This window comes from Ostrinia furnacalis, unplaced genomic scaffold, assembly GCF_004193835.3.
Source record: "Ostrinia furnacalis isolate ACB-3 unplaced genomic scaffold, ASM419383v2 OfSCF7060, whole genome shotgun sequence".
NCBI classification, from domain to species: Eukaryota; Metazoa; Arthropoda; class Insecta; order Lepidoptera; family Crambidae; genus Ostrinia; species Ostrinia furnacalis.
Window position 1 is genome coordinate 112,706 of NW_021137299.1, and position 16,409 is coordinate 129,114.

General features: G+C 35.3%; 1 protein-coding gene across 1 annotated transcript in view; it reads right to left on the bottom strand.

Annotated features, from left to right (window-relative positions):
• LOC114363327 (uncharacterized) overlaps positions 1–16,409 on the bottom strand; it is a 44,413-nt gene that overhangs the window by 17,144 nt on the left and 10,860 nt on the right. The gene's annotated exons all lie outside the window — the stretch shown is intronic.

Here is a 16,409-nt window from a genome sequence, read left to right on the forward strand (position 1 = left end):
ACAAAATTGCAGTGCCGGGAACGAAAGTTGAGCATAGTCCTGTCAACTTTGTCAATCGAGTTCCAACTAAAATAGTCGAGAACTTATTACCTGAAAGAGTGAAGTACACGTATCATAATAATCTGTATACTTATTAGATGCCTTTGTTATATAATTATCTATGTTAGTCACGGGTACGGCAGGTGTAAAAATTCGCACTTGACCTAGTGTGTAGTGTAGCAACTTTACACGAACAGAATTCTAATTTATCCAAAAATGGGCCTTGTTGAAGTTATTTTACCAGTAGTATGGGCAAATTGGTAATTTTTAAACAAATAGAGTCGAAAAACATTGATGACGAACTGTCCATGTACGAGTATCTGGTTACAAGACACAAAATTATTAAATTGTCAGTTCAATAACTTTGTGTCGATTTCTTTTAATCACATATCGAAGTAGGTAAGGCACTGATATTGACGCGGGCTTCAAAAATGTAAAACAAAGCTTTACATAGGATAATTATGTATTTTTGTCTCATCGTGATTGTTTCGTCTCTACCACTAATGTAATTTCATCTTTGTAGATTCATCACTGAGTATCCTTTGAATAATGTTTTTAAGAGACAAGAGGCAGAACAGATTGATTACCTAATGGTAAGTAATTACCGCCGCCCATAGACACCCACAGCTTCGGTGGAGTTATGGTGCGTTGTAGTAAGTCTTCTTGAAAGTACACAAGTGCTGTAAGTTTTTTGCAATTATCCAAACAAGTACAACGACATGTTAACAAAACATGTGTCTGTTAACTGGGTCGTTTCCTATTCGTTTGCGTCACGTAAACGCATAACGCCGATCGCTAATCGCTAGCGCACCGTTACTGCGCGCGCAACGGAACGCGTCGTTATACGTCGAAGCAACGATAACGACGGTTCGTTAATTATGCCAGTGGGCCCGTACAAAACTTGAAAAGATATCATAATAATGTAAACAAACTCATCAATGCACAAATTGTATGTGCGATGTCCTACACTAGATATTACTAAAACCCCTTGGAGATTTTAATTCGATGAACCCTTTTAATTGTGTAATTTTCAACGAACGTTGTAATTTTCAGGTATAGAGAAACGATCTTATTGCAATATCTAATACAGATGTCGTTCTATTAGTAATGTCCCAAAATATTGATTCACACTAAGTAAGTCATGGATTCATACAAAAACATAGCAATGAATCAATGTACGAGTATACGAATAGCTACCTAATAGATATGTTTGTGTTTTCCACATTCTAGAGCTTGTAAATATTTTCCCAAACAATATTCTAAGCCGTTACCATAAAAAAGTTGTTAACCGATCCCTAATGACAGCAATTAACACATTTGTCGCGGCGCACTCCCGCGCAGGCAGATTGCAGGCAAATTAAAACGCGCGTACTCGACTATTATTGCTAACTGTACTTTTGGTTAACTAACCTACATTGTTAAGTTCAATCTTACGTTTTTGTTTAATAAATAAATTAGGTAATAATAAAATAACCAGATAGGTATTTTTTTACAACAAACGCAAACTTAGCTAAACAAAAAAAAGTTCTAACTTGTTTTTTGGGAAAAAAATTGAAATAAGATGTTGTCTGAAAAAAATCATAATAAAACCCGCGTAACTTGTGAAAAAGTTAAAGTGACTATCGATAAAGAAGAAAAAATTAGAAAGAAGTTTCTCCGGCCAGGCGAAGCGGCCAAGGAGTTTGGTCATCATTACATTTGCGAACTTTACCATTTTTATCAGGCCATCAACAAACAGACCTGTGCATCAGGAATACGCAGTGTTTAAAAAATATCTGAGATCTAATTTCTCTCAAAAGTAGTTCCAAAATGTCGAAAGGGCTGCGCTTGGGCATACAAATTGTCTAATTTGCCAGATCTCATCATCTAGTTTGACATGCATTAATGCAACCTAATTAACAATTTTACGACATAACTAACAAAATTAAACTCCAGAATGTCGCATAAATCAGACGTGAACCGTTACATGTTTAGAAATTTTAGAACATTTATCTTTTGTACAATTTTATGTTGTAAGTTTGTAGCACGATCATAACTTAAGACATCACTTTAAGGGCCATGTACTCCTAAATTATGTAAATTCGGACGTGTTAAGTTAACTAAACGTGTTTCGTAGAATTTTTTGATGTCACATTATCATTCTTAATTTAAACGTTTTGTTAATACTGATGACGGTTATTTATATTCGAGTTACAGTAGTAATTGTAGTAAACTGTACATTTGTTTTGATTATGATGAACACGTTTTTGTAAACTTGAATTTAATTATCTTTAACCATATCTTTTTAGTTTAAGTAGCTAGACTTCATAAACGAAACTTTGTAAAAAGAATTGTGGAAAGATAGAGATAATAGGTAGGTACCTTAAAAAGTATTGTGGTACCTTAATCAGTCACACATATACTTAAATCTAACCATAGATCTAACTATAGACCCTCGTATTGGTATTACGTAATTTGAGTTCAACAACAGCGAGGATGACGGAATCTCAGCACGTGCGTTTAAGCCGTGTGATATAGGATATTGACAAATATTTTCTGTCTACTTAGTAGTAAATATTTTGCTTTAGGTTATACCATTTTTTTAAACAAGGTAAATGTAACTTTTAGAGTAGCCTAGCCTTAGTACAACTATTCAATTGCACATTACGAGTGATTACAGCCACAAATTGACCCTTGATTGAATACCATATCTTGTTAGAAGTTATTGCTTCTTCATATTATCACTTACTATTAATAAGTACAAAGCTGATCGTTTGTTTACGTAGTTGTTATGTAATTTACACCATCGTGTCTTCCTAATTGATTTTAACAACGCAATAAGATTCCATGGAAAAATACAATTATGTACGAGTAGCTTGGTATTAAGCAAAATAAGAAATAATATAATATTTGTGTTTGTCTTTATACTTATGCCTAAAGCAAATAACTCTAGAATCTAATATTTTCACTAATACTTTTATTCTTTCGTTAGAAATGCTTTTCTAAATTCATTCTTCCCCTCTCCTAAAATGATGTGCCCAACAGGGTCCATAATTGTGTCGAAAATAATACTATACCACCTCAATAACATTATAGATGCAAAAAATAATTGAGTATTAATCACCCATGCCGTGTGGTGACGGCAAAGTAGAATACATTTGTCACCAACCCCTACTCTTCCCGCGGGTGTCGTAAGAGGCGACTTAGGGACTTCACATCAAACAGAGAACGGGCAGCAGCGCTCTCTGACAAACATAAATCTTTTAAACTGCGATCTCCAACCCGCCTGCCAAGCGTGGGGATTATGGCAAAACCCTCCACTGTAGTGGAGGAGGCTCATAGTCCAGCAGTGGACTGTAAAGGTCTGTTGATGATGAATCACCCATGGTTAATTGTGAGAAATTACTATAAAGATTTTCCCATTTTTCAAAAGTAGAGCTTAATGAAATCAAAGGTTTAGTAAACTAAACTAATACTAGTATAAGTTACTAATTGTTTTTAATTTAAGCATCCACACGACAATGCGTCAGTGAGCGTAATCAGGCGGAACCACAGGTATTATTAATTACAATATTTATGTTAATGCACTCACTAGATGCGGGTCGTCTCCAAGGCCGCCCGCCTAATGAAGGCTCATTCTAATTAGGAATAAAATAAAGTAACCATCTGATGTCAATAGCCACGGAAAACCATTAAAAATAGGCATTAGAAACTGATTGCAATAAAGTGAAAAGTAACATTAAAGTTTTCTATGAAAATAATAGTCTCGGCGATTTATTAACAAACTGATTTTTACTTTAAATAGGTAAAGGTTAATAATATAATTAATCCTGCTCGTCTAAGTGTTGGATTTGGTGAATAACTAAATACAAAAGTTTACATAGTTTGCAGATGTTACAACAGATAAACAAGGAAAACTCTGTACATACAGGTTAGTTTAAAGTAAGTAGGTAATAAATACATACCTAAGTATTTTTTCAACAAGTAGGTAGTTATGACAATTTGATTGGTGGTGTCAAGTACCATAACGTTATTAGGATTTTTAAGCATAAATCAAACAAGTCTGCCACCAAGTCGCAGTTGAGAAAAATAGTTGATCTTACCACAACTTATTTCTAGCGTCAAATGACTTTCCTACATATCGCTTAAATATGAATAGGGGGAAAAACTAAACTTTTTATTCGGCAAAACCGGGTCATAGTGGAATAACACCAAACCTGCTATTACCGATATATCACATGCGATGAGCCTGGTGACATCATGCGCAGGCGCAAGGCCGCCGGGTGTCATCTTTATTAACAGATAGGTAATTATTAATTATTTTGCATTAAGTTAAATCAGTACTATTAATGGAGTAGGTACTTATACAGGCAACTGGTGCTTGCAAATAGTCCCAGAGTCGATTATAAGTGGTGTCAATTAAGAAATCTATATGCGGATGACATAGCCTTTGGGGTTTCACATATTTATTTGTCAATATTTACAGTAAACATACACGTACATTAATCTATCACACACCCAGTTAGGAACCTATGAGGGAATTGCAAATACAATTTTATAACAATTATCGATTTAAAAGTAACTGATTGAATACTTTAAGGTTTAATTAGTTGGTAATCTGATTTTTGAAATGCATTTTACTATTCCATGCAAGACAGTGAAATATCAAACACAGGATCAGGACAAGTGTCTTTTTTCACTTCTACGAGAAATCTAGATTTGAAACCGATCTCTACAAGTAATGCACAAGTAAAAGTGCTCTCACTTTGCTTTCGTTATGTTAATCGCATAATTCGTATTCACAAACAAAAGCTTACGCTGCGCGCGCGCACCCGGGTGTAACCACTAGTTTTATTGCTCGCCTCGCTCATTAAGTGCAGCAATTAGCTTTACGAATTGTGCTGAGATTCATGTAAATTAAGAAATAGGTGATATGTAATACTGATGTGTTGGAAGGTAGGGTTATAAATAGAGTTTTGTTTCGAAGTAGTTACTTCATCAGATCATTTTGGCCTCTACTGCAAGAACACGACCATCTCCAATTCACCAGAGTCAAATGGAGAATTTGGTCTTTACTCCCTGGCTTGAGGAGGTCTTATGTTCGCATATTTCCCCCTTATAAAAACATTGTTTGTCAGGTAGGCACTGCAGTGGCGGATTTACAGTTTTGCCGCCCGAAGGCTAGGGTGGGGTTGGATCTTTATTTAACTTTTATCTTCTGAAATCGTGTAAGCGTCATCTGAAATCTGCCACCCCAAGGCCGCGGCCTATACGGCCTATTGACAGATCCAGGACTGAGGCACTGCCTTGCCAAAATTCCTGTATCTACCTACTACACTGCACGCTCCTACATAGAAGGTAGAATCCACATAAACACAATTAAATAATATTCAATTGTGAGTTTTAGCGAAGATGTGAGGAAATAATAAATTTGGTCACTAACTGGACAACAGACATTCAAAAAAACTTCATAACAAGTTCTGTGATGTCTCTAGAGATTGTTTTAAATGTCTAGGAGTTACGAAACGTATTTTATACGGATGTAATAATTTTGATAATGGGGAATTTTCAAATGATTCAATGGATGAGCATAAAATAAAGAGGATATAAAAATCAATAAATCTAAATAAATGACTTGTGTAAAAATTACATAGCATGGTGATAAGAATAATACCCATACATACTTAAATTGATACATGTATGGACAAAAAATCCAAACACTTTTTAATAAATTCATAACTCAAGGTATAAAATGCTCGTGGTTCACTAACATCAGCTGTCCCTCGCGGGATTCAAATCCGCAACTTTAGCTGACATAATCTGATAATGATTGTCATCATTAGGGTTTAAGGCTGATTTGCTTTGACCGTAACTATAACCATAACCGGCGTTTTTTGGTATGTTTGACAGACTTATGTTAAATTTAAAGTAAGATGGTGTAACCAACCTAAATCATATAAAAATCTTACGTAAACCAGACGTCACATAACCAGGAAAAAATTGTGTTAGGTATTTTTTTTCATTCAATTAATATCGCGACGTTTGTCTGAAATTTGAAAACAATGGATAATAACGCTGTCTGCGAAATTAAAAGCGAGTTAATTACACTTTGATTGCACCCACATACAGACGGATTAGTATTAGATAATAATGAGCACACATTTACATAATCAGGTAATTAATTTTCGCGGTTTAATCTTTACGTTGTATCGTGGAAGTAAAGGTTTTTCGTAATAATTTAAATTTAAACTCAGCTCTACTATGTAAAAATCTGTTTGTTGTACTGTACGTGTATCAGTAAAAAATCTCCCATTGGAAGGCAACAATTTAATTTATTAAACACATTATTTTAATTAAGAATAGTTTCGTTTTAGTATTTTTTATTAAAAAAAAAGATGCTTTGTATAATTTTGTTTTCAATAACTTTTGAGGAAAATCCAAATGGAATGTGTATAATACGTATATCTAGAACTATTGTTATACGCAAGTAAGAAACAATAGTAACTATAGGTGCCATCAATTAACTTAAAAAATTAGACACATTTATTATCTACAACGAAGTAAACAAAAAACTAGATACACTCATGGAAACACCGTCGTATGCTTAATTTGTCACAAAAAAGACATCCAAGTGGCTATTTCGAATCATCTAAATGATTTCGCACCAAAAAACAGTCATCTCAAATGATTAAGATGGACACTATAATCACCAACAAAAAGTCAACAGTCTTCGTAAATTTAAACAAGACGATTTAATCATAAACATGAATATAACAGTAATTACGTAAATAACTTTGTATTCGTGAATTAGTGATTTAAGTGTTGTTATTAAATTACTTTTCAATTACAAAATTACTGTAGTATACGAGTAGTGTTGCTTGCAATACGTTTAAACAAGTGACATAAATATTTAAAATACTGAAAGATATCTAAAAACATTTTTTCAATTATTTTATAAGTTTACAAAAAAAACGCAAACCGATTGTTTTAGATTTAAAATAAAATGGACTTACGAAATCTGCTTCCGAAACACTCAACAATTCAACAAATAAAAAGTAACAAAACGAAAACGATCCGTAGCAATTCGTAGCGTGTAGCGAAAACTCCCGCGCGCTGCACACGTATAGCGACGTATAGTGCGCGGACGCAGCTACGCGACACGTGCGCGCCCCTCCACTCGCTTTAAAGATGGATGGAGTAGGCTTACTACGTACTAAAAGTACCTATTTTCAATGAACACGAAATTTCTCTACAATTGGAAATTCATTGAAGTTTTTTTTTTCAAGATGGACACCAAATGATGGTCTGTAGAAGCACTTATGAAGGATTTGGCTTCTCCCCCATACTAGCCAAACGGTTTGGGAAGGCCTGATATACCTACAATTTTTTTTGTCCTTTAGTAGCCTCTTACGAATCTTACAATGTTCAAGGGAAGAGTGCGAGTTTGTTTCTATTAATGTTAATGCAATAAAAATTAGGCAAATACGAGCTTTTGATCCATTATTGTTAAAATATTTCAGGCCTAAAAGCACAAACATTGTTACATAGTAACTTTACATTCTGGAAAATAATTCTACTGAATATTTGTCTTCTATGGGAAGGCGGAAAACGTAGTTCTTTACGAGGAAAACTATGGACAGTTTTTGTAGAATGTCTTTCCTTGGTCTCATTGCCGCTTGACGGTTGAATGGAAATGCTTGATGGACTGTGGTGAAATTGAAAATAATTAATTCAGTTATTTACTTATTTTAGCGCCAGTAAATTAAAAAACAATTGTCAGTTAGTATCACAGATTGTCAACTTTTATCAAATTGAAGATCAAGAGAAAATTGTTACTGACGATGAAAATTCTGTTTTATAGGTAACTAGCTTTCCGCACGTGGCTTCGCCCACGTGGAATTTTGTCTGTCACAGAAAAACTTTATCGCGCGGGTCCCTGTTTCAAAAATCAGGATAAAACTATCCTATGTCCTTTCCCGGGACTCAAACTATCTCTATGCCAAATTTCATCAAAATCGGTTCAGTGGTTTAAGCGTGAAAGCAAGACAGACAGAGTTACTTTCGCATTTATAATATTAGTATATAGCGCTTATCTGAGTCAGTGACTGTAGTATGGAAGCGGCACGGTAGGAGTGACATAACATAATATTATGACGTGACAGAACATACAAATCTGAAGGACATTTGAATACTTGTTGACGGTTGACCGTCATAAAACATCTCCCGTGCTTCTCCCATACCTCAGGCACTAAGTTAGGTGCTAACCCTAATAGTGATGACAACCACAAGAATCACTAAAAATATGTGCTTCTCAATCTGGACTGTTACTTAGCTTTATTATTAGTTTTTTTTAAAGAGATAACTTGGAATTGTCATTCTCACTAAAATGTCTCTGGGGTGGTGGCGTAGTGAGGCGGGTCGTTACATTCCCTCTAATATGGTCGAGTGAAGCGATGGCTGGTTCACTCGTCATGTCTGTGAACAGGCGCTGCTTTCAGGGACTGGTCAATCCAAGTTATTCAAATTTATTAATGCGAGTCATTTTTACTAGTATTTAAGTATCTTAATTTGTAAGTCTAGATATTAGCACGTTACTACCTTGTTTAATATGCCACGCAATTTTGTATACCCATTCTTATAAGATACATCATACAAGAATGCGTGGTAAATTCAGTGAACTGTTCCTGAATCAAATGTACCTACTACTGCTTTTTCTATTTATTTATATTAACCGGCAGACAGTGGTGACTGAGTTTGTTGCGGCGCTTCTTCTCAGCCCCTTCGGCCGTTAAGGAAACCGAAGTTAGGAAACTAGTTTCCTAAAAGCCTTTTTTTATACTTCTACGTAACTGGTTTCCTAAAAGGCTCCAGCACTTGCCAAATGTTGGTCTCGAACTGGCAGGGTAAAAAGATTATGAGACATGTAGAGGCTCCTTAAGAGCAAAATGACGATTTGTAAGAACTATTTATTAGTCTAAACAAATCAAGAAATTTTGACTTTGACTTTTGACTTTGACTTACACTTTTTAAGGTTGCTGGTCCACAGAAAAACACAATGACATCAATTTACTTTCCCAAACTCGTATTATTTTTGGGTTTGTGTATTTTTGTTGACGACACATAGTTGTGCGGCTCATGTTTATGTATGAGAGCCAAAGGGCTCTTGAATGTTAATGTCCAAAACTTACTTTGGGGTCATAAATTAAATATGTTGTAACTTTTGTAAAGTGCCTAATTGTGACGTTGCGACATGGGCTTATTAATACAACCTATCTGTGAGACTATGTAGGTACGTGACAAAGTTTTAAATGGGATTTACTCAAATTTGGAATTAGGGGAAAATTGCTATCAGATATTTGATGATAGGAGAGACGATAGAGCTATTTTCCTCATAATATCTTCTGAAAACATTTAAAGTTTAATAAAATATCTTTAAAAGGACTTACGACTTACAAGTGCAGTTAGACAATCTTATAATTATTTTAAGCTTCATTAGGTAGATGGTTCCATTTAACAATATTGATGGCGGACATCGCACTTGGTGTTTTCTTTTACAATCTAAACTACAGGTGTTCTTTTTTGCAGAAGTAAATTCCGTCGATTGTGAATAAATCACTGTAATCGACAAAAAATCTAAAATGCCAGAAAATGCTAATTGTGATGACTTGACCCCTGACACTATTTTAATAGGTTAATTTTAAGTTACAAAAATATTTTTGAAATAAAATTGTTTTATTTATTTTTTGTTTTATTACGTTTGCAGTGTGACGAATTTAGTTTGTTTTTAATTAGGTAGGTATCTGGGGTCTATCTTGTTTGTGTTTTATTGCTATATTGATTTTAGGCCACGATAGCCGAATGGTGAAGGGGTTGGACTGGCTAACTCGTGATCCGAGGAAGGCGGGTTCGAATCCCGCCGCCGCTCGACTATTGTGGTACACGCACTCGTTACACAGGCATATTTAGCTTACTATGAGGGGTTTACGAGATTATTAGTAATTTTTATTTGCAAATTGCTAATATTTTTAAAAAAATGTAGAGCAAACTGGTTGCTATCTTTTACACGTTCCGATAAAGCTTTTGAGGGATTGACTTTACTACCTGACGGCTTTTGGTTCGGTGAAAATTCGGAAAGACAGTTCTAAACTCTTTACTGTGACAATCATAAATCTTTATTAACATTTTAATCTTCTTTAGCGAAGTTATTGACTTTAGAAACAGGATCAGGCAGACAAAGGGTGTTGGGCAAACAGAACTACTTATGCAAATGTAGTCGTTGTGCTGTTATGAGGTCGCTGCGCCGGCGCAAGTCCGCAAACAGATCATGTGAACTGGACATAACACGCTCAGGGTTGTCAAATTGCAATGAGTTTTCATTAAATTCTATTTTAAATGAATAATTTCTTTAATTTTTTTTAAAGGTCTACAGTATAGAAAGATATTCTTAATTTGATGTCATATAATACTTTTGTATGTTTGTTACTCCAAAATAGTCCAGTCAGTTAAGCTTAAATTAGGTAAGAATCTCGGAATTCGAGATACCCAGCTGTAAGTCTGTAAATACTTGTATATTGACACCCTAAAAGTTGTCTCAAAACCTACATATGGTAGGGTGTAAGCAACTATTAAATTTTAAGGTCAAAGGTCACAAAAATAGCTTTTTTTGGAAATATATCATTTCCTATGGGTTTTTTTGCTATTTGTATCTATTATCAATATTGTAGAATACAAAATTGTCTACAAATTTTGTTCAAAACATTTTTTTATACGGTGAACTGTTTTCGAGATAGAGGGTGGAGAGCGCGCGGTCCCTGCATCACTTCAGGTCAACTTAAGCGGTTTTAAATGAGATATTTCTAAAAAAAGCGCGTAATACCGATTTTTGTGACCGTTGACCTTGAAATTTAATAGTTGCTTACACCCTACCATATGTAGGTTTTGAGACAACTTTTAGGGTGTCAATATACACGTATTTACAGACTTACAGCTGGGTATCTCGAATTCAGAGGTGAACTTACTATAATGACTGGACTAAAAGGAGACGATAGAAAAGTGTTGTCGACAAAATTAAATTATCTATGTGTATTTTTGAAGAAGGGAAGATTTATCTCTTTTATTAAGTTTTTAAAATATCAACGTGTTCTTTGAAAAACGGAATCACTATCAGTCAAAAGTTATAGACTGTATTTAGGTATATTTACGTACGGACTTTCACAAAAAGTATATGTTTTATTATGTCTAAAGCAAAATCTAGTTTAGCCAACTGACAACCCTATTCACCTAATGCTAGGATGACTAGTGGCATGTAAACGACATACAATCAAACCATTACGGAATACTAATACAGCATTCGAATGGATCGATGCTCGCGCGTAGATCGTGATCCATAGATCAATGTTGGCCGTAAACGCCGTTAATCGATTGTAATGCCGAATAATTTCGAGGCTGTTTTTAAGGTATGTAGTATTTGGATTAGAACAATGCTAATATTATGATTGTAAAGTGGTTCAAAACGTTCGGTTCGGCCTCAATGTTAAATTAAGCATATACTCGTACGTCTATTTATATTTATACAACCGCCATCTACAAGTTTATCAATGACTTGCGTAGTAGACGAGAAAAGGGTAAAAAATCTATTGTAATGAAATATTTTTGTTACAGTTATTAGATAACGTGTCACGCGGAAGGCAACGAAAACAAAATGAAATAAGAAGGACGTTCTGAAACGTTCTCTTTTGGCAAAGATATCAATCTCGCCGGCAGAGTACAGTCACACTCAAAAATTTCAATTTCAATAAATATAGTGTACTAGCTTTCCGCCCGCGGCTTCGCCCGCGTGGAATTTTGTCTGTCACAGAAAAACTTTATCGCGCGCGTCCCTGTTTCAAAAACCGGGATAAAAACTATCCTATGTTCTTTCCCGGGACTCAAACTATCTCTATGCCAAATTTCATCAAAATCGGTTGCGAGGTTTAAGCGGGAAAGCGTAACAGACAGACAGACAGACAGACAGAGTTACTTTCGCATTTATAATATTAGTTGGGATACGGTCATTAAAATGGCCGTTTAAATACTAGGCCCAAAATGAATTGAGGGACGTTTCTGGCCATTGAAAATTTGGGAGTTAGATGTGTACTTATATTTCTTTTGCCCTGCATTACACCTGATTGATAGTAACAAATCGGGCCACAGGTTCAAACGAGATTTATCCGGAATCCTCAACCGTAGAGGAATTGACTATTTTACCTCCAACTGCCATTAATTGGGATTACCATTCGTCTACTCCTCCTTTTTAACTCCCTTTGCGCTTCAACTCGTTATGACCTCTTCTCGTAATGACCGCATCGAAAATGTATTGAATGTGCCTGATATTTTTATATCCAAGTGTACGCTAGTGCAAAAGACGCGGAAGCCTACCGCCAGGCATTGTGCGCAGGCGTGGGAACCGCTTGTGAAGCGCTAATGAGCGCCGCCATCCGTCAAGCAGTCTAGAATGCGACACTGCCGAACTGTGACCCATAATGGATGCCAGTCTAGTATGCGACAATGCTAAACTGTGACCCACACTGGATGCCAGTCTAGTATGCGACAATGCCAAATATGACCCTCTGGATGTCATAATAACGTAGAGCGCATGTGTGATGTTGAGGACTTAGTAGTGGGAGTCATTATTTGCAGTCTAGTATGCGACGCTGTCAAACTGTGACCCACACTGGATGCCAGTCTAGTATGCGACAATGCCAAATATGACCCACTGGATGTCATAATAACGTAGAGCGCATGTGTGATGTTGAAGACTTCGAAGTGGGACTCATTATTTCACATAGATCACAAAAACTTAAGGCAGATGTGAAAAGGGGGCGGGGCCAGTGTCGCAGCAATATGCCCAAAAACAGAACACATTGCTCGTCGTGACAGCAATGATGACAGCAGCGACGGTATATGTGTAAAAAGTTTACATTGCTTGCGTAGTACTAAAAATTATTCGAGACAGTCTAGTAACTATGCAAGACTGCCGAACTATGACCCACACTGGGCCAGTCTAGTACGTGACACTGCCATCCCGTGTCATTCCATGGGATGCGCTAGCTAGCGCATAGATAACATAGATGTTGTTGACGAATTTGTAGAGGGACCCACCAAACACCCAGAATATAGAAATAAGTTTGTTCGATTGTCGAAGTCATCAGTCAATTGACATAATTTAGTTTTTTGATGGCGTTAGATCCAATTGTTTTTATCGAAACTTGCACCGATATGATGAACTGATGATGCAACACACCATCAACCCATTAAGGCGTTGTCTTCCACGCTTCCACCATATAGGTAATATTACGTGCAAAATATTTTATAACTAGGCATGTGACTAAAATATGCTGCAATTAAAATATCGATGTCTGCGATGCAATAAATTAAACGTGCCGTTAATTTTAATTAATTAATTTGACGCCTATTTCGACTTAAATAAACAATCTTGATTTATTTTAAAAATCTTAGTAGATCAGCTATGTTCTTTAATATTTATGCTTCCTGGTTCGATTTCAAAGATCTTGAATAGGAGTAGATAGTACATATATTATTTTCACCATCAACGAAGCACATTTGGAGCATAAAATCCTTGACAACAGTTTTAGCGAATAGGCGTAGTCAAGCAGTTTACAGTAAACACGATAAACACGGGAGAATTGAAAAGGTAAATGTTTCCTTAAATGCTGATGTTCGTTTATCAGATTGAACTAAGCTGGATGGTCTTACATCATTGTCACCTGCAGCACACGTCAGTTTACCTACAGCATAGAGAACCGCGAATACTTGGTACCGAATCTTAGCTCTTTTTCTTCAACTGTCCCCAGTTATTAGTCATTGGACCTAATAAATTGCTGTTGAGTAATGACAACACTAAACATTTATTTATGGTTTAGAGTTTAAAAAGCTAGCTCAAAGTCTATGGTCACTCTCTGTGAAAAAATGGCCGACTGAAAAGTTTTGTTTTGATGTGCTCCGTTGTAATTTATATTTTGCATGTGTAAGATTGCAATAAACAAGCAAGTTGAAATAAATAATCATGGCGCTTTATTAATTAAACCCCATAACAACAATAGTTATGGGCCCAGAAGAATTTGTCACAAGAAATTAAGTTCAATCGCATCCACGAGTGGAGGACATTGTTGGAAAGGTTTATGGTACCGAAAATTACATCTACGAATATCATCGTCATCATGTCGTGTTCGAAAGACAACAGATATAACATTGCACAATTCAATGGGGAAGGATTTTCGAATTGGGCTTTTAGAATGAAAAGTATGCTAAATGAGGCAAATTGCCTGGGCGCTGTGATTGACGAAAATTTCTCCAAGAAAGCCGAAAATAAGAGCCTCGAAGCAAGGGCACAGGCTCTAATAATTAGCGCAGTGGCTGATAGTCATCTTCAATATGTACGCCAAGAAAGTGCATTTAAAATGTACAAAAACTTAGAGGAAAACTTCAAAGAAAAAAGTACAAGAGGAAAATTGTTTTTGAGAAGACAGCTGAACGAAATAAAGTATCTAGAGAGCAAACCACTGAAAGAACATTTTACCAAAATTCAAGAAATCTGCACTCAGTTGGAGGAGGCAGAATCAGTTTTGTCAGACGAGGAAAAAATTAACTACATACTTTTATCTATGCCAAAAAGCTACGAGGGCGTAGTCACCGCATTAGAGACAATGGGAGACCTGAAACTGAGCACAGTCATGGAAAGACTTCTCGCAGAGGAAGAAAAGAAGAAAAAGTTTAATGAAAACAACAAAGAGACGAGCTCGAGTGCCTTCAATTGTTACAACTGTGGCGTGCTTTAAAGAGATTATTGAGATATGTTAAAAAGACAATTAACTTTGTATTACTTTATACTAAAAATGACTTAAGTGAACCACTTGTTGGATATGCAGATGCTGATTTTGCTAGAGATAATGATCGAAAGTCAACATCTGGATATTTATTTAAAGTTTATAACAATACTGTTGTATGGAAATCTAAAAAGCAAAGTAGTGTTGCACTTAGTACAACTGAAGCTGAGTATGTTAGTTTGTGTGAATCTGTAATGGAAGCTTGTTTCATGATTAAATTACTAAATGACCTAAATGTAGATGTTCCAACTGTAACTATTTTTGAAGACAACCAGAGTACAATTAAATCGTTGAAAGGTTGTGATATAAAGCGATTAAAGCATATTGATGTAAAATTTAATTTTGTTAAACAAAAGGTTGAAGAAAATTTGATAAATATTGTTTATGTTAATTCTAAAAATCAGTTAGCTGATATCTTAACTAAGCCTTTAAGTAAAAATGTATTCTATAGTTTAATTGAAGGTTTGGGACTGTATGAATATGTAAATAAATGTTTATGTTGAGGAAGAGTGTTGAGTAATGACAACACTAAACATTTATTTATGGTTTAGAGTTTAAAAAGCTAGCTCAAAGTCTATGGTCACTCTCTGTGGAAAAATGGCCGACTGAAAAGTTTTGTTTTGATGTGCTCCGTTGTAATTTATATTTTGCATGTGTAAGATTGCAATAAACAAGCAAGTTGAAATAAATAATCATGGCGCTTTATTAATTAAACCCCATAACAACAATAATTGCTTTTTTGCAACTCGCCAAACGAGCGTTTTTGTTCTAAGACACGCTTACAATTTGTATAGATAGATGATGTCGCACGTCCGAAGCGCTAAAAAAGCGCTACACCAAGTCGCAATGTGTTAAAGCTAGTTTCAAGATAAAAGCCGCCTTAACGATACCATTAAACACACAGTATTACTAGAGGACGGCCTTGAAACGATTCAATTTGTAAAGACATTACGCTATAAGACATAATAAATCAGATTAACTAAACAAAAGACGTTAATCCCGCGCTGCGTTTGCGCAACTCAGAAGAGAGGAGTGATGTTTGTAACTACGCCGCAGATTAGCATCTGCATTCATCTTATTACATAATATGTTAAGTTACTACTGATGGCCTGGTAGAGAAAAATTGACATCATTTAATAGATTTTAGATATTAACTAAGGCTTAATGCATTTTCAGATTAATCAGAAGATTATGGACAAGTACAAAGATATGGATCTATATCCTTTCCATTTCCATGTAAAGCTGTTGATAGATTACAAAAATAAAGATTATATTTTTGAGAACAAAATAATAAGTATACCATAGAAGTATAGGAAGTACTCCAAATTTTCAAGGACGATAGATATTATCATACAACAAACATATTTTACGTTAACATTTGCACCATGATTGATTGGATACAATCTATATTTTTGACCTATTGAAATATTAAAGAGCGGAACGATCTTGACATTTACAAGCAAATTATCCTTTGATTTACAGGTGACTGAAGGAAAAACAGTTGTC